Source organism: Jaculus jaculus, chromosome 1 (genome assembly GCF_020740685.1).
Source record: "Jaculus jaculus isolate mJacJac1 chromosome 1, mJacJac1.mat.Y.cur, whole genome shotgun sequence".
Taxonomy (NCBI): domain Eukaryota; kingdom Metazoa; phylum Chordata; class Mammalia; order Rodentia; family Dipodidae; genus Jaculus; species Jaculus jaculus.
Window position 1 is genome coordinate 286,122,732 of NC_059102.1, and position 27,615 is coordinate 286,150,346.

The 27,615-nt window shown below is 35.8% G+C and overlaps 1 pseudogene; it reads right to left on the bottom strand.

Moving 5' to 3' along the window:
- Positions 1-272: 272 nt before the first annotated feature.
- LOC101595934 lies at positions 273-24,466 on the bottom strand (annotated as a pseudogene).
- Between the last annotated feature and the right edge of the window lie 3,149 nt (positions 24,467-27,615).

Genomic DNA, 27,615 nt, shown 5'->3' on the forward strand with positions numbered 1-27,615 from the left:
GGCTTGCTTGGCCCTGCCATTGAACAGACTCGGGAGTCAGGATGGGAGAACTTTCTGGCCAATAAAGTACAGGGCACCCTTAAGGGCACAGTTCTGAATCAAAAGCATTTCTGCAACCAGAATCCACCCACTGAAGAAAGGTCTGAATGTCTGCCTTTAAAGCTTCACAGGTGGGGGACTCTTCCCTACTGATCCACCTTTGGCTAGAAAAGGGACAAGTTTGAGATGGTGGGACATAAGTTATAGGAGTGAGGGCCAGTGGCCCTGTTTATCTATCCAGAGGAGTTGGAACTGGACGGGCTCCTGTGGCGGCGGAGTGCAGGAGAGCGGGACTGACCGCACACCCCGCACCTGTGCCTATGGGAGCGGGTTCCTCTCCTCATCCAAGGTGGTGACCTGCGCCGCACAGGAAGTGGTGGCATGGCAGCATTCTCGGGGAGGGCTGAGTCTCCGGGGGTGGAAGGGGGGGGATATTGTTCTAGTGCAGGGGCCCAACACAGCAGTAGCAGTAAGCTCTTGGCCATCAATTTGTCCTCCATCCATGTGTTTTAACGCCTTCTCAGCTTCATCTGGATTCTCAAATTCCATATATGCATAGCCTTTGGACAGATGAGGATGAATCCTTCCTACAGGAGTGTCAATCATTTTAATTGTCCCATAAGTGGAAAATGCCTCCATGATGTTCTTCTTTGTTACATTCCTAGTAAGCCTCCCAATGTACACGTTGGTGGGTTTAGGGGAAGGGCTTCGCCTTTTCCTCTCCTTGTTGTGTCTCTGCATGCTTTGGATTTAGAGGGAAACAGCGCCTATTGTCCTGACTGCAGCACAGAGACCTGGGAGAGCCAGAGGAGTTTCTGGAACTTGTTGAGCCCCTGGATGCGGAAGAGGAGCGGGAGCCACTGCTTGAGCCAGTGCTCCTCTGGAGCCTGAGCTAGACCGAGGCCCTGCTGCTGTTTGCCGCCCTCTTCCGAGTCTTATCGTGGCCACTGCCCTTCTCGCTTGACTCCTTGGTGGCCCCCTTTTATCAGTGATTCTTTGGCCTCTCATCGGAGCCGTTCTTACTTACATTTGGTAGGAGAAGGAGCCCTAGTGTTGGACTTTTTATTATTTTCTTTGATGCCTCACAAACTCTTCTTTTTCACTCCTGATAAATCAATTCTCCCTTTCTGAGGTGTTCAAAGTAGCAATGGTGTCCTCACTTATCTGAATTCTCACTTCTTAACTTGAGCCTGAGAAAGGATCCCCAGTTGATTGCAATTTATAACAAAGAGCAGCATCTTCCCCCAGACGCCAAGTCCCATCTCTTAGATGCAGAGGCCGGTTTTTGAAGATTTTGCCTTATGGCTTCTCTGTCTCTTCCAAGATCTCTGAAAACAGGCCAGCTTCTGTCGTTACGAATTTTCCCCTGAATCTGTAAGCTTCAATAAATACCCCTTCTTCCATAAAACTAATCATTTGTAAATATTCTACATAGCTATTTCAACATAACTCTCTCTTAAAATATGTGATTCCTAGCTGGGCGTGATGGCCCAGGACTTTAATCCTAGCACTGAGGAGGCAGAGGTAGGAGGATCACTGTGAGTTTAAGACCACCCTGAGACAACATAGTGAATTCCAGGTCAGTCTGGGCCAGAGTGAGACTCTACCTCGAAAAACCAAAAAAAAAAAAAAAAAAAAAAAAAAAGTGATTCCTTATCCGTTAGATAATGCTATTTATGTCAGAAGGAAGTTTATTATTTTCATATTTTTTTCTCTAGCACTTAACACAAAGATAAACAAGAGATTTCAAAATTTTCTGTTGAATATATACATTTTAGAAAGAGAGCATATAGGAAAGGAAACCCAGATAAAGTCCATTTCATTACGCAATGTTCGTATGTAGTCACAATGACATAAAAGGAACCCAACAAGAGCTTTAGATCTCTGTCCAATTCCATAACCTAACCAGGTCAACAAAACAAGTGCTTAACTGACTGTATTTCATAATTCTAGTGTGAAAGTCAAAGGTGCATTTGTAAGCCAGAAAAAAAATGTCTCACGGTCCAACTACTTAATATATTAAATGCAATTAGTTCATTTCAAAATAAATATCAGTGTGTGTTGTATGCTTAAATGACCAGATCATCTTAGTCCTGAGGAAAGTCCATCAGGAATAAGTGTACTGGGTGATCATGAGAGTCTTCATCCACTATGGGTGGACAGTTTCATCATTCTGGTTTATTTGTTAGAGCAACTTGTTTGGGACAGTACTTTCACTAAGATATCTAGTGATTACCTGTTGAAAGTTCAGAGGCAGTTCATACCTATTCTGTTTAGGCACAAATAATCTCCAGGCACCCTCAAATGACATAATAAAAATAAAATACAGTTTGATCATTAAGATAAAAATTATGGCCCTTTTAAATGTATAAATTTCACTTTTTGAAAAGTTGATTTTATTGCAGTACTTATGTCTACAAGATTTATTTATATAAAAGTCTTTAAAAATAAAACAATTAATAGCTAACTAAAATAAGCCTATTTCCTTTTGCTCTAAAAGAGGGATGAAGAAAAAATGTTATTGTTAAAGCTAATGTTTGCACTTCTGACTGATTCTTTGATAAAAATAACGTGGCATAACCTCTTACTAACATCATATACTTTTAATGTTCTTAAGATTAATTATGTACTCTGTGTGTCAGTTGAAAGAATAATTCTTTGTAAAGTTCATTAACAAAGGAAATCATTAAACAAGGAATATATTTTAATTGGCTTTGTGTTGTTGCTTCCTTCTTAGTCTGGAGATGAAAAGCTAAAATGTTAGATAATGAATGTGCATTACTAACACCTGAGTCTCAGGTGAGCGCCGCTAAAGAGGTCTGTGTTAATTCCTTCCTCTGAAGACTCATTGTTTCAGGATAGATGAGGATTTTCAAAATTGCCTCCTCATATTCTTATTTCCATTCATGATTGAACTATAGACACATGAAGTGCTGCTGCCAGATTATAGATGCATTTAATTATTAAGGCCTAAGAAAAAATGAGGAAGGACAAGTTTACTTGCTTAAAAGTAATGTGATTATTTTCAACTTCCTGTGCTATTCTGGTGCACATCTGTATGTAAACTTGCATGCAATATTTTTGGGAAAGGTTGTATTAATGACACCTAAAACACATACAAGTGTGGTGTTCTTATTTTCAAAGTCATTGAGCCATTGAATGCAGTCACAGGGGAGGCTGCAAGCTTCATGTTGTCTTTAATAAAAGTCATATTACATTAAATTGTTTCCTAGGGCAATATTCATTTTTGCCTGACTAGATTCAAATTACATGGATTTCCACTTAACTAATAATACTAAATAATGATAATAGTTACAGAAATTGTATTAGATTTTTAAAATATTTTCCATTAGGCAGAAAAAAACATAAGAAGTTAGCAGTATCATGGGTACTTGGTCATTTATTAAATTTGAGTCAAAATAGGGCAAATGAATTGGGAATGATTACTTAGACTATAGTCATTCCTTGTACTTATTAGCATATAATAAAAAGATAAAAACATGCTTAAATTTAATGTATAATTATTATGTTAACTATATAAACCAATATATTCTATTGGTAATCCATCAAATTTTCTCAAATGATTAAAATGTTACTAAAGCTTTGTCTATGTATTTGAATTTTGCAGTATATTCTAAAAATTACCTCTTAAATTAGTCTAAAAGAAAATAATAGGCTGAGCTGGTCCCAAGAGTAGAGCCATCCCAGGACAGATGCCTGAGAGGGCAACACCAGTGAGAAAGACTGGGAACAGGGCTGTGCACCATGCCAATACAGCAGAGAAAACAGAGGAGAATCAATTTCTGTCAATAAGAGGATAACTGACTGCCCACCAAAAGACTTGCCACCTCTTTCATATCTGCCGGGGCCCAGGAGAACTTGAAGTGTAAGCTGTGTCATGAACACTGCCCTTACTGCTAGATTGACAACCAGCTCCAGCGTGACAGTGGCAGTAGAATGATCAAGCAAAACCCATCAAAGCAGAAATCCAGATGCTTCAAAGAACTCAAAACTCAATCAGACTGCCAACAGGCCTTCCATGGCTCAATGAATGCTGCAGAAGAGAGTGCAAATAGATTGTAGAGCCATGGAGTAGGTGGGAATACCCAGAGTCATCATCCACCAATATCCCACACTAAATCCCATAACCCCGCTGAGATAGAAACAAGGAAATAGAACAGGAAGGGGATATTTTTTATTTAAAAAAAATAATAGAATGGAGGGCAAATTGTGAGTTAAATAAGCTTTTGCTAATAATAATGCTAAGTATTTCTTCCAGAAGCTATATGAATAGTTTTAAACGTCTTTAATTTTAAACAAAGCTATTAAATAACAAGGTGAACAATTGTAGAGAGAGTCCATGTTTAAAGTTTAGTGATGTGCTGGGCGTGGCGGCACATGCCTTTAATCCCAGCCCTTGGGAGGCAGAGGTAGGAGGACTGCCATGAGTTCAAGGCCACCCTGAGACTACATAGTGAATTACAGGAGAGCATGAGCTAGACTGAAACCCTATCTTGAAAAAACAAACAAAAAAGTGAAATTTAGTGATGTAAAGCAATTTATGAACTCATGGGTTTTACTTTTTTTTTTTAGGCAGGTAAAGTGTTATCCCACATGATCCTATTTAGAATTATAGAACATGTAGAAAAGTAGTTTACTGGCAACATTATTGATAGTACTGGCTCTCCAAACATTAGTGCAAATTAATTCATAACTAAATCTAGAATTTTCTTTAGTAGCAACTATTTCTCAGGCATCTAGTTGTAGTTTTAGGACATTAGCACACTTATAAATAATCTATATATGGACTAAATATCTCCTACAGTCCATAAAATTTACTAAGTATTGGGTTATACAAAAGTCCTGACTAGGCCAAATGTAAACAATGAATCCAAGTCTTCTACTTCAGGGATATTTACTTATTTACTTACTATGTATTTGAGCTAAATAACCACAATAGAGCATTGCAAAACATAAATTATGACAAAAGTTATTCCAGGTTCATTTTAACTACTGCTATTCACTTGCTTTAAAATCACCACAATAGAGTGAAATATTCACTTTCAGTATTCCCATTCATCTGTAAGGAAACAGAGAATGAAAATTTTAACATTACTTTTTATAATATTGCCTCAAGGCATATTTGACCCATTTCATTTTTATATGAAGTACTTTAATAACTAAACAAAAAAGAATCAACTACTGCATAATCTACTGGGAAGACTAGGCTTTTATAGACACAAAGTCTATTATCAATATGAGACAAGATAGAAAGTTTTAGTGAGGATGCAAAGAAAAGGGAATCCTTTCACCTTGTTCCTGAGAATGCAAATTAATGAAGCTATTATGCAAAATAGTAGAGAGTTCTACAAAACATTAAAAATAGAAATATCATCTCATCCAGCCATTCCACTTGCGAATATATAATCAAAGGAAATAAAATCAGTCTGTGAAGAAGATATTGGCATTCACATATATTTTTAGGATGGGGAGTTCAAGGAAGAGTCTCACTTTAACCCAGGTTGACCTGGAATTTACTATGTATTTTTAGGGTGTCGTTGAACTCACCTATCTCTGCCTCCTGAGTGCTAGGATTAAAAGTATATGCCACTACACCCAGCTTAACACTCACATATTTATTATAGCAGTAGTAACAGTAGTCAAAAGGAATAACTCATATGTCCATCAACTGATGAGTAAGGAATATTTGGGAGGCATACATAATGAAATAGTCTTCAGCCATGAAAAACAATGAAGTCCTATTGGCTCAACCACATGGATTGAACTGAAGTTGGTTGGGTTAAGGGAAGTTAAATCAGGTTAGGAAGTCAAATATCACATCATTTTCACTGAAATGTGAAATGTAAAAGCATTGATCTCATGGAGGAGGGTACAGTGATGGTCACTAGAAGCAGAGTGAGTAGGGAGAAGGGAAGGTTAATCAGTGGGTACTAAGGCATATAGTTTCAATGGTGCTTTGTTTGTATTCAGAAGTGATTATGAATAATGATAATATACTGTGTATTTAAAGAAACTAGAAGAAAGGATTTTCAATAATTTCATTAGAAGGAAATAATAAATGTTTGAGATAGATATTTAAGCAATATGCAATGACTCTATTTAACAAAATGTCATATGGTGTTCCATAAATTTATATAATTTCTTGTTTTATGTATAATTAAAATAAATTTAATTTAAATTAAAAAATAAAAATAATAAAAGGAATATTTTCAAATGGTTCAAAATAGCAGAACTAAAAAAAATTCAAAAATCCTGGATTGAATGGTGACCTAGAGAATTTCGAGTAGAATAATGAGAGAAAGGCAATCATTTTCCCAGTATAGCAATGAGCCCCTTGTTAGTAATGGATTCATTTTAGTAGAAAATGTGGAAAGAAAGCAGATGAACTTGAAGTTGACATCTGGCAAGGTCCGCAGGCATGTCCAGTTTTCAGCCTATGAGCTACATACATCCTGGATAGCTATAAATATGGCCCAGGACATTTGCAGATGAAAATACCATGTTGCAAATTAAAGGTCAGTGCCATCTCCAGGAGATGAGAATGCAATGTCCTTAAGCATGTAGAATAAACTCATGAGCATATTTCAGATCTATAATCCTTTTAGTTATGTCACAATTATCTCACCTCTCCACACTGTTCTTGTCAACATCCATTTCTACACAGCAGTAGAATGACTTTATCCAAAGTATACATGAATCAGATCATGTTTCTCTATTGTGGAAAGGCAGCATTTTATTTCTTATTCTACCCAAGTTTATGCCAAACTTCTAACCTTCCTCCCAGCCAAACCTTGATTACTTTAAAAATTTTGTGCTGTGTATGTTTTTACTACTATCAGTTATTTTTAGACTGTATGATAGCTTAAAGCATTCACAAACATTTTTTTTTTCTTGTGACTTTTTTCTCTTCCAAGAATTTGCTGCCCCACATTCTTCTCAGGAGATTTTCTTATCCACCAGACAGAATTCAGATCACTTTCTTAACTAAAGTTTTCCTGACACCCCCACCCAACAAAAAAGCATGTAATATTCTCTATTTTAGCCTTCCTACTTCCTTTCATCTTTCATCATTGATAATTTTATTTGTTCACTACCTTTCTAGCTGATCTAGTTTTTATGATTTTAAGATGACAGCTATCTAGCTTAATTTCATGACACAGCTGGCATCAAAGGTCCTCTGGACACCATCTCTTTAACAAATGAGTAAATGATTATAAAAATCAGTGTGGACGTCGTTTTTTTTTTTTTAATCACTGTGACAACCTATCTCAGAAAATCAATATGAAAGAGGAAAGAATTATTTTGCTCTATGCCTTCAGAGCTTGCATTCTGTTCTCAGTTACTGCTGGTCATTCCTGGACCAGGGATGACTAAGAACAGCATGACAGGAAACATGTGGTGGGAAAAATGTGTTCCCTTCATGGGAGACCAGGAAGCAGATAGAGGAAGAGGTGAAGGGACTGAGAACAAAAAGCACCCTTCAAGAGCCTGTTCCAAATTACCTACCTTCTCCAATTAGGCCCAACTTACTAAAATTACACAACCTCCAAATTGACCGATAAGCTAGGAATTCATCAATGACCAAATCCATTGATGAATTTGGAGCCCTCAAAATTAAATCACCTCACAAATATCCCACTTATGAACTCCACTGTATTGGGGATCAACCTTCACCATGAGCTTTTGGGGGGCATTCCACTCCCCAAGTTCCACATAAGTCAGATGCACAAAGTGACTCAGGGGTGCACAGGTCTGGAGTTTGATTTTAGTGGATTTTAGTTCTGGTTCACCAATTCTGTCTCTCTCTGTCTCTGTCTCTCTCTCTCTCACACACACATGGAAAAAACAACAACAACAAAACAACAACAACAAAAACAGGCCAGTCTGTTGATGTCCCTCAAAAACTTTTACCTCAAATGACTGTCAAATCACAAACTAGTGTTTGTGTGGGTCTGTGCTGAAAGTTGGCTTTTTAACTATTGTGGCGAGCAGATTTGGAAATCACTGTACACCAGAGGTTAGTACAATTATTCATGCTTCAGCTTCATCCATTATTAATCCAAGTCAATCTTGTTTCATACATTGTTAACACATCCTCTTGCACAGATTATTTTGAAGTGTGTAACAGGCAATTTCACTTGTAAATGCATTAGTATCTATCATTATGTTATAAGGACTGCTGCCTGTTTCTGTTGCTGGTATACATATGCATCATTGTTTGTTTTGCTATAGTTGTTTGTTTTATTTTGTTTTCATCTTGTTTCCTGTGCTTGCTGAGCTCACTAATTCTAGGAAAGATTTTTAGATTTGTTTTCTTGGCTCATTATTTGGGATGTTATACAACAAGATAGTACATATCTACAACAGGAGAGAGATTGATTTCAATTGCAATCTGGAGCCACTTATGACTATTTTGCTATTGCTATAGTTAACTTCCAACACTATATTATGAATGATCAAAGGCTCTTATTTCAAATTTACATTGAAGGGGTTTGCTTGCTCACTATGAAATATTATGCTAGCTTTATCTTTTATTTTTGTGCATTTTTTTGTTGTTTTAGAGAAAGGTTCTTGTTATAGTCTATGTTGGGATTGGACTTATGCTCCTCCAGCTTCAGCCTCCTAAGTGATGGTATTGTTGATGTGTACCACCATGCTAAGGTTTGTAGATGTTCTTTACAATTTACAATTGGGAAATATTGTTAGTAATTTTAATGAACTCAGAGGTTTTATTTTTCTATTTTTTCATGAGTGAGCATTGTATTTTGTCAGAAGCTTCTCTTCTTCATTATATCTGGTACTTTTGGTATTGCAGAGTAACTTGATTTTGATTTTAAAATGCTAAATAACACTTGTATGCATAATGAAATAAATCCCTCACAGAAACATGCAACTGTGTGTGTGCTTTGTGAGGCTAAATACCTTGTGGAAGATCTTGCCACCTGAACTCCTGAGTGAGTAAATTCTGTAGTGCACACTTATTTAGTTGTTATAAACCTGTACTGTTTTTGGTCCCAAAGTAATGTCAGCCACATTCAATTGGTTATATTTTTAATAGGCCTGTATATATATATACATACATATATATGATGGTAATTATTTAAATATTAGTTCAAATACTTCAATTAAACCTTGTTGGCTAGATGATTTCTTTTTCTCTTGAGTATCTTAAAATTATAAACTTATGTTCACTAATAGCAATACTACTGCTTGAATTATTTCACTTTCTTCAGGTGTACTTATTGGTTAACTTATTCTAAGTCATTGAATTTATAAGCATAAAGTTATTCATAGCTTTCCTACTTAAACTTTTAGAGACAGTAGACTACTTCCTCAGCCTCCCCAGTGCTAGGATTATAGGCTTGTACCCACTAGTCCAGACTTCTAGTTATTAATTTAAGGATAGAAAATGTCATTTACTCAGTCACTCAATGCTATAAGTTCTTTGGGATATTTATATTATCCCCATCAGTTAATTTATTGTCAAACTGAGAAACAAAATAAAATTGGGGACTGAGAAAATTTCATTCCTGTATCCCCAGCAGTCAGAACATACTCAGTTACTTTTGACTAAATTAATCAGTTAAAATGCTTCTCCATTGAAGATGGACACAGGGAAGTGTCAGGGATAAAAGATAGGCACCTGGCAGAAAATAGTAGAGAGGGAAAAGCTGTTTCAGGCTGTTCCTTGGTGTACTGAAGTTGGTTCAGTTAGTATCTGGAGATCCCTTTGTTAAAATTTTAGGAAGCTTTGAGATAGTTGACTACATAATATTTGCCAGAGAAGTAGTATGCACACCATGGGAATTTTAAAGTAGTACAAGTCAGGAGTGCTGTTCTCCTGGAGTGCCAGCTTTAAACAATTACCCATATCTACTCATGTAAACATAAAATTAGTCAAAGACACTTAACTTGGTGGTAGTAGTTAGTCCTGAGACTCATCCCTTCACTTCTCTACTTTGTTGTGAATAAATCTGTGACATTTTACATTTTAAAGAAGCACATAGATTGATTTCTGTATGTACCACATATGTGGTCACCATTAACAGCAGGAAGATAAAATCATTTTAGGATTACTCAAATTGATGTATATAGTATTTCTTATGAAAGCATAAAGAAGAAACTCAGTGCTGTTAATTTATTTTAATTCAATTACAAGTGAAAATACTGTCTTCTGAAAAACAGTATTAATTCAAATAGGTATGCGGCAATTAATTGATGTTAATATGGTGAGTCAAAACCATACAAATATATTGAACACCAGGTAAGAAAGGAAAATAAATGAGATGTTTCTAAATGCAACTACTTTAAATAATGTTAATTTAAACAGCTGTATGTTGTATAAAGTAGTAAATTATTATAAGTACTTATTTCAGTTATTCCCCTTAGTGTTCATATGTTCAAAGTGCCCTAAAATATTTTTTAAATAATTAGGCTTAAAAATACAACACAATTTTATTTTTCTGCTTTCTTTATATTCAGTGTTGCATGACACATTTTGCACATGGGTTCAATAATAAGTTGTAATTTACACCCAATATTTTTCCTGAAGTCTAAAAACACAGATAAAGCATCAATTTAGGTTTTCCAAATTCCTATAACTATAAATATGACCTTAAATTGGTAGTAAGCATAAATGTCATTGAAAAAAATCATGTCTTTGAAAATTACCTAGACATTAGTTGATAGAATAATAAAGATGACAAGCAACTGAATAAGTAGGCATTTCTGTTTATACCTTTGAATTCCAGGATAGAAACACATAAATGTAGTTTTTTTTCTAAGCATGCTACCAATGTAGCTGCATTTAGCATTCACTAGATATTGGTTTAATAGGACATACATTTTCTGCAAATTGTTTCAATCACAAGGCACATTTACAATAAAATTCTATTTGGTGTTAGTTTGATTTAATTTATATTGATAATATCAAGTCTATGTGGTAGCAATATAGTGAACCTATGTAGTGAGAAGTTATTGTGTTTCTAATGTTGTCAATTTATTTCAATCAACATGATGACCTTGGTTGAATTTGACATCATCCTATGTGCTTTTATCAAATATTATAAGCTGTCATTAAGATAGACTGAGATATAGTCAATCAGATGTAAAAAGCTCCTTTGGCCCAGCTCTTTTCATGATATCCTAGGCAGGTGCACAAGCTCAGTTCATAAAGAAGGGGTTTTCTTTCCCTAACAATATTTTTTATTGTTTAAAACACTAAGAAATGATTAAAATTACATTTAAAAATACTGTTTGAACGCTCTCACTTTAAAACAACATGATACAGGAAAAACCCATTTAGTATTGAAATTAGAAAGGTAAACTATTAATGAATATATCTTTGTAGTACAGTTTATATGTGTCAGCACAACTCCTCATCCATCTTCAGTGAGTCTTGTCATGCTCAGGGCTCCCTGGAAGGATGGCTTGAAGGCTTGCAAGGCTAAAGATGATTTTTCACCCATATCTGTAAAGCTACTGAGCTGATCTAAAGCTGAAAAATGTTTCTTCTCTCTTCCCATCCCATAAAATATTCTAAATATTTATATCAATTTTACTTTCTTCACACATTTATCTTGGCTACTCTAGATATTTTAAAGGACAGAATGCTTCTAATGAATAATTCATGGCCAAACCAAAATGCTTTATTAAGAAAAATATCCTGCTACCCAAAACATTTAAATATACAAAATAGCTAAGAACTTTTATTTATGAAGCCAAAGTCAGAAGGTTATGTTAATGCTAGTGATATCAATACTCAAAAGCCAGCTAAAACCTTTTTCATGAATGGTGGCCTTACAGAAACAAAAATTTCATCAGCTATCTCCATTTTCATGGCTGTTGCAGAACCTTCAATTCTGTGGCCTCTTTGAACTTACTGCCTGTTAACATAACATCCTATGGACCTCAGGTGTATATCTCCAGAGGGAAGAATTTACTTCCTTTATAATTCCAAAGTATAAATAAATAAATAAAGTTCCATTTTTCTATGTCTTCTATTTATAATTTGATTTTTACTTCTTTCCCTTTTTAAACTGAAAGTGTGAGTTTAGTTTACATCCTTGTCTCAATAGCTCCAGTATACCTCCTGTGAGGACTGCCATATATGCTGTGGAGTCATCATGTATCATCTTTGTCGTTTGAATTAGGTATCCCCCATAAAATTCAATGTTGTATATGCTTGGTGTCATGATGATGGCAGTTTTGGAGGTGTATCCTGCTGGAGGACTATGATGCTGAGGACCAGCGTGTAGGTGTAATAGCCATATCTCCCTTGCTAGGATACTGTTATTCCACCACTATTGTCCACGTGATGTTAGCAAGGAAGTGATGTTCAGCTTCTGCTCATGACATTATTTCCCCTGCCTTCAAGAAGCTTCCCCTTGAGGCTATAGGCCAAAACAAACACCTTTCTTCCATCAGTTACTTTTGTTCAGATGTCTTGTGCCAGCCATGCAAAGGTAACTACAACAATCCTCTATCATGTTTTTTTTAAATCTCCCACATCCTCCCTTTAGAAAGATATATTTTTTGATACTTATAAAGCACATGGCTGACAAGATTATGTGAAAGATTTTGTTAGGAATACTTAAAGATTCATGTCAAATCACTTGTGTGATCCTGAAACATATTTATTTCATTGCTTAGAATAGGAATTTTTGTACCAAAAGATATGGCAATTTGAGTCATTAATCACTGGTTCATTACACAAGATTGAACTATATTAGGTATATGCAACTTTAGATTCTTATTCTTAGTCTATGTGATTTATATTTCTTTACATTTTTGTGTGCATATATTTTAATTTCCACATATGCCTTAATGCATGCATATGTGAGGGCTTGTGCTCATGAACATGTTATGTGTGTGAAGGCCAGAGGACAGCCTCTAGTTCTCTTTCTCAGAGATACAACAAACATTTGTTTGCTTGTTTGTTTGACACAGAATGTTTAATTGGCCTAGAGCTTACAAAGCAGGCTATACTGATGGCTTAGCATGCCTTGTGAATGTTCTCGTATTTGCAGCCCAGCTCTGACATTACAAGTTTCTACCACTATGCCAAGAGTTTGAGGATTGAACTCAGGTCCTCATGTTTGCATGGAAGCACTTTATAGTTTTCTCTCCAGACTGTGCTTCTTCTGTACATTTTTATATCAGTAATTATATTTTAACAACATGTTTTATTTGCATTATTTTTATTGTTATTATTATTATTATTACCACATAGGATTTTCATAGTGCAACAATGGTAACTTAAGTATCAGTGGTAACTTAAGTAATAGCATATCCTCAAATGCCCATATTCTAACTTCTGAGAGTGACTATGTTCCCTTACATGGTAACAGAATGTTAGGGAGATGATTTGAGAATCTTTTGATAGGCAAATTGTCTTGAATCATCCTGCTAATGCCACAAGTTATAAGAACAACACAAAAAGGGAAGTAAAGGGAGAAGGTGATATGACCAGGAAAACAGAAAGTAGAGATGGTGGCACTTCTGCTCTTAAAGACAGGAGGCATGCTCAGAGAGGCGTGGCTAGCCCTTAAAGCAGAAACAGTCCATATGGTCTCCTTCAGAGCAGTCCTGAGAAAAACCATAATATTATGAGAAATGGAATTTTTACTTTTGGCTTCTTAAACTGTATATGGAAAGATGTCCACATGGTCTTCAGCTACTAATTTTGAGATATTTTGTTATAATAGTGGTGGGAAACTAATGCACTAGGATATAGCACACACACAATGTGCACACACCAACAGATTAGCAATTTCCTGAATACTATTAATGTTCCAGTTTTAACCCAGTTGTTTTTATACTATATTAGGCTATTATTTAATTTTACCATTTTGGCATACATATAAGTGAAGTAATAGATTATTTGGTATCCCCTTTTGTTCAGGCAACATGTCTGTAGTGGCTGTGTGGACATGGTATTTCAGTTTTCTTGGTATATATTTTTTCTGGTATAAATATATCATCACTTTGATCATGCTAGTTTAACACACATGTAGTAAACTTCTAGGTTTTTTTTTTTAATGTGTGTGATGTGTTTGACATCAAATATGAGTGTTCCTTTTCCAAGAATTCTCTAGTTTGTCTCACATCTTCAGTAGTTTCCCAAGAATAATTTTTTTTGTTGTTTTTTGTTTTTTTCCTTGTAGGGTCTCACTATGGTTCATGCTGACCTGGAATTCACTATGTAGTCTCAGGGTGGCCTCGAACTCACAGCAATCCTCCTACCTCTGCCTCCCAAGTGCTGGGATTAAAGGTGTGCACCACCACACCCAACATCCCCAAGAATAACTTTGAAAGAACAGTGGTATGCCACAGAATCTGTTTGTCTACTAATGTAGTTGTTATTTTTAAAAACTATTTTTATTTACTTGCAAGGAGAGAGAGAGAGAGAAAGAGAGAGAGGATAATACATGTGTCACTTTGTGCATCTGGCTTTACTTGTGTGCTAGAGAATCATACTCAGATCATCAGGCTTTGCAGACAAACATCTTAACCAATGAGCCATCTTTCCAGACCCCTACTGTAGTTACTATTTTTTAAAAAAGGGTCTTTTTTTATACAGTTTCATAAAGTTTAGTAGAGTATGTGAGATAAATCTTCAGTTTTTAACTTAGAATGTACTTGTAGTCTTGTGAAAGTCAAGGAAATATGTTGCTCTACTTGTTTTCCCTGGATGAATTTATTTTTAAGTTCGTGATTCATTTACTCATTTTGATTCTTTAATGCAATCTCAAGATGTAATTCAGGCTGATATTGAACTCTCTTTGCACCCTTAGACTGGTGATCCTTTAATTCGTGAACTCCTGCCTCTTTCTTATAAGTGCTGTAGTTACAGGCCTAGATCAACATATGGATTAAAAATTTTAATATACTGGAATTATTTGTTCATCAAATATTGTGTCAATAATAAAATCATCTATTTTCTCTTCTGTGGAAAATATATTAAAATTGAAAGAAATAGTTATTAGTGATTTTTAATTAAATGATTAGTGCTTATTTTTTAAGTACACTCTTATCTAAATCCATCCACTTAAATTGGTAAATTTCTCTTATATTGTTGTTAAGGCTTTGCTATCATTTAAAAATAAATACACATTGGATGTGGTGGCAGATGTCTGTTGTGCCAGCACTAGGAGATAGAAGCAGAAGGAGTCAAACCAGGAGTTCAAGATCATCTTTGGCATGTACAATGTTCAAGATCACCATTGGCTACATGAAACCTATGACGGTAAATTCTGTTGTCAACTTGATCTGATTAAGAGTCCACAGACATTCCTTAGCTGGGTCTCTAAGGTTGTTTCCAACGGACTAAAGGAAGAAGTCCTTCTTGCAGAGTGAGCAGCCTTCCTTGTGGTGGTCTTTGTACAGGGAAACTCTGAGAGGAAACACCCTCTGTCCCCACCTTGGTTGCTACTAGCTGGTGAGTGCTTCATTCCACGTGTATATGCTCCTATCCCATCCAGCTATCCTTCCTAGGCATTGGGACCAATTTTCCTCAGCCTTTCAACATGGGTTGAAGACCAGTGGCTCTCCAGGAAGTTTTCAGGCTTTTGGTGCTGGGTTGGAACTGCTGAGGCATCCAACCTCGTGGACTGAGCAGCTAGTGGTTCCTTGACTCTCATACCTGAGAACAGATACAGTTGGATTGCTGTAAGCTAATCCAATACATTCCTTGTTTAATACTGATTTATTCTATTGGTTTTGTTCTTCTGGGGAACCTCAACTAATACAAGACTCAATCAATAAAATTAACTAAAAGGCTAGGGAAACGGTTCAGCAGGTAAGAGTGCTTACTACAGAACAAGAATAACCAAGAGGGTCTGAAATGGCTGCAGTTCTATCCCCACACTTACTCAAAAATATTGGTTTGGGAATGCACACCTTTAATCCCATGCTTGTGGGTAGCAGGTTTAGAGAAAGAATCCTTCTCAAGATAACAAAAAGAGTGATAAAGGATGACACCCAGTGATCTCGCTGGTCTCTGCCCATGTGCACACAAGGCATGCATCTGCTCACACATGTGCAGACACCACAAATACTATACACACACATCATGCAAAAAGAAAGAAAGAAAGAGAGAAAAAGAGAAAAATAATTCAAGGAGAAATAAAACAGTTATGTTGGTGTTTATGTGATATTAGAAATCTTATCCTATTTCTCTATATTTATGTGCGTAGTATATATGTTTGAGGTTTTCATTTCACTTTTAAAACAAAAAGCTGAATTGACATTTTTACTTTTAGTGCCTTTCATCAGTTATACATATTATACTCTAATATTCCCTTCTCTCTTTTAATGGAAGTGATTTTTACAGTTATATATAATTATACATATATTTATTGATTATTGATATAGTTATTGATAATATGTTGAATATGTCATAGAGTATACAATCTTAATATGTTATTTTAAATTTTTCTCCAGTTTTTTTTTCTGGATGTCTTATTTTAATATTTTCTTCCTTATTTTATATGTGTAAAATTTTACATTGTATGTTCCATGTTAACATTCTTATGTTTTATGTTTAATTATATCTTTAATTTCATGTTGAACAATGTAAGAAGTGTATAGGTCTTCCTAGAATTTATAAACATAAATAAATAGTATCAAAAATCAGTATACCATCTTTTAACACAATTTATGTGAAAACATTGTTTTATTATTTTATTTTTAATTTTTATTAACATTTTCCATGATTATAAAATATATCCCATGGTAATTCCCTCCCTACCCACCCCCACACTTTCCCATTTGAAATTCCATTCTTCATCATATTAATTGTATAATTACATATATACAATATCAACCTATTAAGTATCCTCCTTCCTTCCTTTCTCTACCCTTTATGTCTCCTTTTTACCTTACTGGCCTCTGCTACTAAGTATTTTCATTCTCACGGAGAAGCCCAATCATCTGTAGCTAGGATCCACATATGAGAGAGAACATGTGGCGCTTGGCTTTCTGGGCCTGGGTTACCTCACTAAATATAATACTTTCCAGGTCCATCCATTTTTCTGCATATTTCATAATTTCATTTTTCTTTACCGCTGAGTAGAACTCCATTGTATAAATGTGCCACATCTTCATTATCCACTCATCTGTTGAGGGACATCTAGGCTGGTTCTATTTCCCAGCTATTATAAATTGAGCAGCAATAAACATGGTTGAGCATGTACTTCTAAGGAAATGAGATGAGTCCTTAGGATATATGCCTAGGAGTGCTATAGCTGGGTCATATGGTAGATCAATCTTTAGCTGTTTTAGGAACCTCCACACTGTTTTCCACAATGGCTGGACCAGATTGCATTCCCACCAGCAGTGTAGAAGGGTTACTTTTTTTCCACATCCCCACCAACATTTATGATCATTTGTTTTCATGATGGTGGCCAATCTGACAGGAGTGAGATGGAATCTCAATGTAGTTTTAATCTGCATTTCCCTGATGATTAGTGACGTAGAACATTTTTTTAGATGCTTATATGCCATTCGTATTTCTTCCTTTGAGAACTCTCTATTTAGCTCCATAGCCCATTTTTTGATTTGCTTGTTCGATTCCTTATTATTTAACTTTTTGAATTCTTTGTATATCCTAGATATTAATCCTCTATCAGATATATAGCTAACAAAGATATTTTCCTGTTCTGTAGGTTTCCTCTTTCTTTTTTCACTGTGTCCTTTGCAGTGCAAAATCTTCATAATTTCATGAGGTCCCAGTGATTAATCTGTGGCTTTATTGCCTGAGCAATTGTGGTTGTATTCAGAATCAGATGATCATGTGATTTTTGTCCTTCAACCCGTTTATGTAATGTATTACATTTATAGATTTGTGTATGTTGTACCATCCCTGCATCTCTGGGATAAAGCCTAATTGGTCAGGGTGAATGATCTTTTTGATATATTCTTGTATTCTGTTTGCCAATATTTTGTTGAGAATTTTTGCATCTATGTCTTTGCCAAGACCAATATGTTGAAAGGTTTCCCCTACTTTTTCCTCTAGCAGTTTCAGAGTTTCAGGTCTGATGTTAAGGGCTTTAATCCATTCGGACTTAATTCTTGTGCATGGAGAGAGAGAAGAATCTATTTTCATCCTTCTGCAGATATATGTCCAGTTTTCCCAACACCATTTGCTGAAGAGGCTGTTTTTTCTCCAATGAGTATTTTTGGCATTTTTATCCAATATCAGGTGGTTATAGCTACTGGGGCTTACATCTGGGTCCTCTATTCTGTTCCACTGATCTACATGTCTGTTTTTGTGCCAGAACCACGCTGTTTTCATTACTGTGGCTCTGTAATATAGGTTAAAATCAGGTATGGTGATACCACCAGCCTTAACTTTTGTTGCTCAGTATTATTTTATATATTTTAGTTTTTTTGTGATTCCAAATGAATTTTTGGATTGTTGTTTCTATTTCCATGAAGAATGCTTTTAGAATTTTGATAGGGATTGCATTAAATGTGTAGATTGATTTTGGTAAGATTGCCATTTTTACAATATTGATTCTTCCAATCCAGGAACAAGGGATGTTTCTCCACTTTCTAGTGTCTTCTGCAATTTCTCGCTTGAGTGTTTTAAAGTTCTCATTGCAGAGATTCTTTACTTCTTTCGTTAGATTTTTTTTTTTTGATGCAATTGTGAATGGGAGTGATTCTCTGATTTCATCCTCTGTGTGTTTGTTGTTAGCAATATGAAGGCTACTGATTTCTGTGTATTTATTTTGTATCCTGCTACTTGGCTGTATGTTTTTATCAGCTCTAATAGTTTGCTAGTAGAGTCTTTAGTGTCCTTTATGTATAGAATCATGTCATCTGCAAATAATGATAACTTGATCTCTTCCTTTCCAATTTGTATCCCTTTTATGTGTGTCTCTTGCCTTATTGCTATGGCTAAGACTTCCAAAACTATATTAAATAAAAGTGGGGACAGTGGACACCCTTGTCTTGTTCCTGATTTTAGTGGAAAAGCTTCCAGTTTTTCCCCATTTAGTAATATGTTGGCTGTAGGCTTGTCATAAATAGCCTTTATTATATTGAGATATGTTCCTTCTATTCCCAGTCTCTGTAGGACTTTTATCATGAAGGGATGTTGGATTTTGTCAAATGCTTTCTCTCCATTTAATGAGATGATCATGTGATTTTTGTCCTTCAACCCGTTTATGTAATGTATTACATTTATATATTTGTGTATGTTGAACCATCCCTGCATCTCTGGGATAAAGCCTAATTGGTCAGGGTGAATGATCTTTTTGATATATTCTTGTATTCTGTTTGCCAATATTTTGTTGAGAATTTTTGCATCTATGTTCATGAGGAAGATTGGTCTGTAATTTTCTTTTTTTGTTCTATCTTTGCCTCGTTTTGGTACCAGGGTGATGCTGGCCTCATAGAAGGAGTTTGGTAGAATCCCTTCTTTTTATATTTCCTGGAAAAGCTTAAGAAGCAATGGTGTTAGCTCTTCCTTAAAAGTCTGGTAAAATTCAGCAGTGAATCCATCTGGGCCTGGGCTTTTTTTTTGTTGGGAGATTATTTATAAGTGTTCGGATCTCCATGTTTGTTATAGGTCTATTTAAGTGATTAATCTCATTTTGATTTTATTTAGGTAGGTCATATAGATCAAGGAAATCATCCATTTCTATCAGATTTTCATACTTTGTGGAGTATATGCTTTTATACTAAGTCCCTATGATTTTTTGAATTTCTCTGGAATCTGTTGTGATGTTACCTTGTTCATCTCTGATTTTATTAATTTGTGTCTCTTCTCTCTTTCTTTTGGTCAGATTTGCTAAGGGTTTATCAATCTTGTTTATCCTTTCAAAGAACCAACTCTTTGTTTCATTAATTCTTTGGATTGTTCTTTTTTTTCTATTTCATTAATTTCTGCCCTAATCTTTATTATTTCTTCCCGTCTACTGATTTTTGGTTTGCCTTGTTCTTATTTTTCCAAGGCTTTAAAGGGAAGCATTAGGTCGTTTACTTGTGACCTTTCTAATTTCTTAATATAGGCACTTAAGGCTATAAATTTACCTCTTAGAACTGCCTTCATTGTGTCCCAGAGATTTTGGTATGTTGTATTCTCATTATCATTTGACTCTATAATTTTTTTTTGATTTCCTTTTTGATTTCTTCATTGACCCATTCATCATTTAGTAGTGTATTGTTTAGTTTCCATGATTTTGTGTATGCTCTATAGCCTTTCTTGCTACTGATTTGTAGTTTAATTCCATTGTGGTCAGATAGAATGCAAGGAATTATTTCAATTTTTCTGAATTTGTTAAGATTTGCTTTGTGTCCTAATATATGGTCTGTTTTAGAGAATGTTCCATGTGGTACTGAAAAGAATGTATATTCTGCAGCCTTTGGATGAAATGTCCTGTATATATCTGTTAAGTCCATTCCTTCTATGACCTCATTTAGTCCAGATGCGTCTCTGTTTATTTTTTCCCTGGATGACCTGTCAATTGATGAGAGTGGGGTGTTAAAGTCACCCACCACCACTGTGTCTGGTGTTATCTGTGACCTTAGTTCTAATAGTGTTTGTTTGACGAATTTGGGAGCCCCCATGTTAGGTGCATATATGTTTAGGATTGTAATGTCCTGCTGTTGGAGTGTGCCCTTAATCAATATAAAGTGACCTTCCTTATCTTTCTTGACTACTGTTGGACTAAAGTCTACCCTGTCCGATATTAGGATAGCACCTCCTGCTTGTTTTCTAGACCCATTTGCTTGAAATACCGTCTTCCAACCTTTCACCCTAAGGTAAAGTCTATCCTTTGTAGAAAGGTGAGTTTCTTGGAGACAACAAATTGTAGGATCCTGCTTTTTAAACCAGTCTGCGAATCTATGTCTTTTCGTTGGGGCATTGAGACTGTTGATATTAAGAGATATTATTGAAAGGTGTGTATTTATGTTTGCCTTTTTTTTTTTTTTTTTTTTTGTGGTTCTGGTTCTACCTGTGCTCTCTTCTGTTAACTAGTATTTGAGTATTGCTTGTTTTTTCTAGGTTCCTTATATGTGTGCTTTTCCTTTTCTTCAGCATGGAGGATTCTATCAAGTATTTTCTATAGAGCTGCTTTTGTCTTAAAATACTCCTTTAACCTGCTTTTGTCATGGAATGTCCTTATTTCTCCGTCTATTTGAATGGATAACTTTGCAGGATAAAGGAACCTTGGTTGAAAATTTTTATCTTTCAGAAGTTGGAATATATCACCCCAAGCCCTTCAGGCTTTAAAAGTTTGTGTTGAATAATCTGCTGTAATCCTGATGGGCTTACTTTTGTAAGTAACTTGATTTTTCTCTCTAACTGCTTTCAATATTTTTTCTTTGGTGTGTGTGTTTGGAAGTTTGATTATAATATGGTGAGGAGAGGTTCTTCCTAGATTTTGTCTGGCTGGGGTTCTAAAGGCTTCCTGTATCTCTATTGGTACCTCTTTCCCAATTTGGTGGAAATTTTCTTCTATGATTTTGTTGAAGACACCTATTATGTCTTTTGAGTGAAATTCTTCTCCTTCTACTATGCCCTGAATTCTAATATTTGATCTTTTCATAGTGTCCCGAATATCTTGAAATTCCCACTCATACTTTTCTATAAGTTTGTCTTTCTCTTTGTTGGCCTGTATTAGATATGCCACCTGGTCTTCTAGCTAAGATATTCTGTCCTCTCCTTCATCCATTCTACTGGTGAGATTTTCTACAGAGTTTTTAATTTTATTAACTGTGTTCTTCATTGCTAGTAATTCTGACTGGTTTTTCTTTATTATTTCTATTTCCTTATTTATGTCTTGTATTGCCTTCTTTATTTCATGAAATTGGTGTCCTGCATCTTCTTTGATTCCTTTGATTTCCTCTTTAAGTTCCTCTTTGACTCCTTTGATTTGTTCTCTGACTTCTTTGAACATATTTACAATCATTCTTTTGAAATCTTTTTCAGGCATTTCCTCTAACTCGTTCTCACTGGAGGTCATTTCTGATGCATTAATATTTTTAGGTGGATTTATATCATCTTGCTTTTTAGTGTTTCTTGTGTTATAAGGTATATATTTTTGCATCTTGGATTAAGTTAATGCTTGGATTTTCTAGCTAGCTGGGTATTCTTAGCTGTATCAATTGATTTGATACTATATATTTTCAGGGTAGGAGCTTAAGATGTTAGATGTGGCTCTTAAGACTCTGAGAGTATCTACAAAGGTGCTCCTAGGTGTTGAGTTTCCCTGCTATGGGAGTATTCAAGTAGGCTGAGTGGAATAAACACCGGTAGATTCTAAAAGTTAACTAAACACTGTACCCATTCAGTCAAAAAGAGCCCCAAGTATGTATGCCAGAGTAGTTATTATTACAACCAGATCCTCTATCAACACAGAGGTTAAGATTTCTGGTCTGTTGAGGGATCCAAGTCAGCTTGTGACCTAGTGAGACCCTTCCCTGGTGCAAAACCAGTTACCTTGGATGAGTTTGGTCTCAGTCAAGTTGCTGCCTGGGTCGTCGGGCTGCTGTTCTGATTTCTGGAGCTGGGCACTGGCTTTTCCTGTGGGGCAAACCTAGCCTGGCAACCGTGACCCTGCAGATCAGCACCCCAACTGCTGGAACTGCTGCTGCTTCTGGGTCTGCTGTTGTTGCCACTCCTGTGTCTCCCGCTGCTGCCACTCCTGGGTCTGCTGCTGCTGGGGCCACTGGTACCGTTTCCAGAGCTGCTGATGTTGCTGCCGAACTCTGCTCCTGCTTGGGTCCCGCTGTCGGCTCAGGATGGCGTGGCCAGGTCCCAGGACGCTCCTCTGTTCGCTGGAGCTGGGCTCAGGCAGTGGGGGAGGGGAGGGAGTCGCAGCTGCTCTGGTTCTCTTGCTGTTCCACGTGTTCTTCTACCTGGCGTTCTGCTCTTCCGCTGCTCACTGCCGCTCTCCCTTCAAGTGTCCTGAGTTGCAGAGAGCATGGTGTGAGTGTAAGCTCCCCCACCTGGCTTTTCCTGCGGCTGGAGCCGAGTCTGGCGGCTTTCTGGTGCGCCCCACCACCGCCGTGGTTGGCGGAGCTGCCGGAGCCGCTTTTGCTGACCTGCGCGGGCTCTGGATGCTCTGGATCTCTCCTATTTCTCCGCTGCCGCTTCAGTTTCCTATACACCTCACTTTTTAGTAAAAGTGTGTATTTTGCTGAGGTTTTTTGGTCTTTTTCCCCCATGGTACCTACGCCATCATCTTAACCGGAAGTCCCTAAAATTTCTGTTTTATTATTTTAATATTAAGTTCTGTCCTATCACTTTTGTTATTATATTGTTTTGATTTTATAATAAATATTTAGTGTGACATATTTGCAGCATTGTTCTTTTTCTTTTTTTATGTTTAGTACTGATAATTTAATTTAGGGGCATAGGTATTGTAAGCATGTGCTGTACCAGTGAACTATATCTTCACTGCTTTTTATTTTCTAATTGTTTGTTTGAGACAGGGTTCATTAAGTTTCCTGGACTTTTTGAAAATTAATCCTGTAGCCCAGGAAAGACTGGAACTCAACCTTCCAAGTTTAGCCTCCAAAGTAGGTGGGACTGCAGGACTGTGCCCCAAGAACTGACTATTATTATTTTCTCCATTATTCACTTCATGGTCTTACTTAATTTATTTTAACAAAATATATTATTTTATTCCCTCTCCTCTGTTCCTATTTCCCTGGGGCCATCTCAGTTATGTTATGGGACTCACTGTGGCATCATGAAGTCCTCAATCAATCCCAATGGGATAGTGGAGGGACTATGCCAATGAGTATTCCCACACACTCTGTCTCTGACAATCTTTCTGATCCCTGTTCTGCAATGTTCCTTTAGTCATGGTAAGCCTGTCTGCAGTCTGACTTAGGGCTGAGGTTATTTATCCTCTGAATTTCTGCTTTGATATGTTTTGCTTGATTACCATGTCTGCCACCGTCCCCCTGGAGCTGGTTGTCAGGCTAGCAGTAAGAGCAATGTTCACGGTAGCACTCCCACTGCAAACCCTCCTGAGTTCTGGCAGTTGTGAAGGAGGTAGCAAGTCTAATGGTGGACACTTGATTGATCTTGTATTATTAGTGGATTTCGACTCTTCTCCATTTTCTTTGCCATCTGTAAAATAAAGCAGATTTTTCAGCTTGGGTTAAAGCAGGTATGCAAAGTTATTTGAGAGATTTTTGATATGTAAGCCCTCTCTTCTCCAGAGAGCAGTGGGGCTTCTCTATGAAGATTGTGGGAATTTGTCTTGGTTTCCAGTACCATGTATGAGTTCTTTCCCACTGAGCAGTCCTCACATCCAATCAGAAAACAAGTGGTTACAGGCAGAGGCTGCGTTCCCCAATTGCACATGTCTGTACTTCTTGTCCAGCAGATTGATTTCATAGTCTGCAGGCTCCTCTCCTTACTTTTGCTGTAGGTGACCATTTTCATGCTTTCTAGCTCTCCTGAGGGCTGGCAAGTAAGGAGCTTGTTTCCCTTTTGATTCCAGAATGGTAATCTGATGTGCTGTGACCATAGCCTGTTGTGTCTGCAGCAATACAGTCTTACTTTTTTAGCGCTGGCACTTAATCAAGTGTTTTGGCAATGGCCTACACTGGTCTCCTATGCCAATAACTCACTGTGGGTGACAACCCAATTCTGGGTCTGGAGGTTCCTGGTCAGAGTTTGTGGTTTTAATAAGGTTAAGCTTTTACTACCTTCTATCAGGACATTTCCCTCTCCCCCTTTACTGGTGGTTCTATCTTGTAGAATGCTAGTCAGAATTAATATTTTTATGAACGGAATCATTTTGTCTGTAACTTTTGGATAAAAAATTATATTATTTCCACTCAGTATACATCCAGGTTTAAGATAACTTCCTTTAATATTCTCTGTACCACTCAAATGACATATTATTATCATTTTTCCTCAAGTTAGAAAATATGTTGATATTTAAATAAATTGGATTAAAATTTGCCTTTCTACAATAGTCTTTCCCCTGAACTTAAAAGATTAATGTCAAAAAGTACTACATGATAATATATTTGAATTTAATATTAGACTATCAATTTTACCAATTCATGTTTTCAAGAACTACTTGGTGTAGGTAAATTTCCCAAGTGGTGAGCTATTTATTCTGATCCAATTTTTTATATCTACTAATAATAGTTTTTTTTAGTTGTTATTTTATTGCCTTTACATTTGTAGTTACAAGGTTTTTATTCTCTAATTTTAGTGCTAATTCTATTTGAAAGTGATTGCTATATATTAAGACAACATTTATAAAACTGTATTGTAAAGAAATTAATTTAAATAAAAGTTAGTAGCAGATATTACTAGAATGTATTGCATTGAAAATAATTCGTTGCAGAAAAGTTCCACTAAATTATTATATAGGAAATTTATAATATATCCATTTCAAAACATATAACTACCATGTCTTATCATAGGGTAGCAACTTGAAATTATAGCATGGAGTAATTTTCATGTATTGTTCATGTTGAAAATATTCTTAATAAATTTAATACACATAGACTTTATTTTATTTTTATGAAATTCTATTTTTTTCATATGATCAGGTGTATTCTGCAGTGCTTAATAATAATTTGAAACATTCTGAAATTCTACCAAATAATGACTTTACACAGTAATTTTCAAAAATAATGCATGAGTGAAATCACAACGTGCACACTCAGGGTGAGATCTTTCCTGTCTCACCAGGCATTATTCCTCTTCTTCCAGTCCTTGTAGTCTTTCCCCTCTGGTTTGGGGGCATATGCATTATGTGAATTTTGTTTTTCTTCTATTCCATAGATACTCATGTTCATTTTTTCTTTTCTTCAATTTTTCTATTCCTGTTCAGATTTACTAATTTCTACCATTTGTTTTACAGTTCCCTAATTTTCCTGCTACAGTCTATTTTGAGCACATTCACTGAGTTTTTGTTTTGAAGTTTAGTTATTTTACTACTTTTAGTTTATGAGTACATTTTATCTTTTTTAAGTTTTATCTTGCCTTAAAATCCATATGAGTATATTGCATCTGATATTTATATTAACACCTTTTGTGTGTACTTTTTATTCTATTTGTCTTAGTTTGGGTATTGTGAATCTTTTTGGATTGTATTGTGCATAGTGGGTACTAACTTGTGAGACACAGGATTCCTTCTTCATCTTACCCAATAGTAGCTATTTAAGTCTGGTTGGAGGGCATATGTATAGTGCACCTAGGGAAGCCATTCATCCCACCAATAAAACTGAAGCGCTGATAGTCATTGTCCCTGAAAAGTGAATGACAGCGATGTAACTTTGCTTTGTTCCATCAATGACTTCCACAGAAAAAAAATTGTTTACAATATCTTTCTTTAAGATATGAAAATATGTATCTTAAAATAACTGAAAAGTTAATTTGATTATAAACTGATGGCTCTATAGATGGTATATTATTTCTTTTTCTACTTTAATTTACTATTTCCTAAATCACAATGATAACACCTATAATTTGGGAAGTCCTAATGTCTGGTTGCAGTAGAAAAATAGAAATGTTGTTATAGTAAAAACATTAAAAGTACAGGTTTTGAATCATATATATATATATACTTGAAATGTATGAATATATCTTAGCTTCTATTTTCTTGCAAATTTTATTTAGTTACTTCATGAAGAATGTTAATCTAAGGACAAATGAGCAAAAAACATGATACTCATATCTTGTTTTTGTTATATATATTGGAGTTGGATATATGTGATGTGTGTGTGTTAGACATTCTTTTTGTGTAATCTTTAATGGCAAAAGAAAAGTAAAAATAAGATTAAGAATTTGATTTTTCATCTCTGTCACAGCTTCCAAGGCTCAGGGTCCATTGCAGGTGGCAGAAAGAATGTGAGAAGGGTAGGACTCCTTACAATGTGCTCCTTCAGACACAAAATGGCCTGGCTATCCATGTCCTCGCAGTGCCTGATACTACCCATGCAATTCCCTCATAATAGGAGGAAAAGACCATGACATCAAAATAAAAGAGACTGATTGAGAGGGGGAGGAGAGGAGAGTGGAGTTTCAAAGGTGAAAGTGGGGGGAGGGAGGACAATTACGGAAGTTATTAATAAAGAAGAAATTAAAAAGAAGAAAAAGTTATTAAAAAAACGAAATTAAAAGATGGCACAGTGATTACAGGCACTTGCTTGTAAAGCCTAATGGTCCCCAGAATCCACATAAACTAGTTGTATAAAGAGGCACATGCATCTGGAGTTCGTTTGCAGTGGCAGGAGGCCTTGATGCTCTCTCTCTCTCTCTTGCTCTTTCTCTCTCTCAAGTTAATAGAAATATTTTTAAAAATGAAGAAGTGAAAATGGCTCTGAAGCCACAAAGGGCCATAGGAATTACCTTTTCTTAATTGGTTCCCCTATTCATTCATCAAATATTGAACTTCTTTCTTTAAAAAAAAGAACTTGATTTTTCAAATTAATGTAACCTACAATATGTAGTTAATGTTAGTGCATAGTTTTTATTGTTTTAATATTTTTATTTATTTATTTATATGCAAGCAGGAAGATAGAGAAGAGGCAAAGAGACAGAGAGGGAGAGAGAATAGGCAG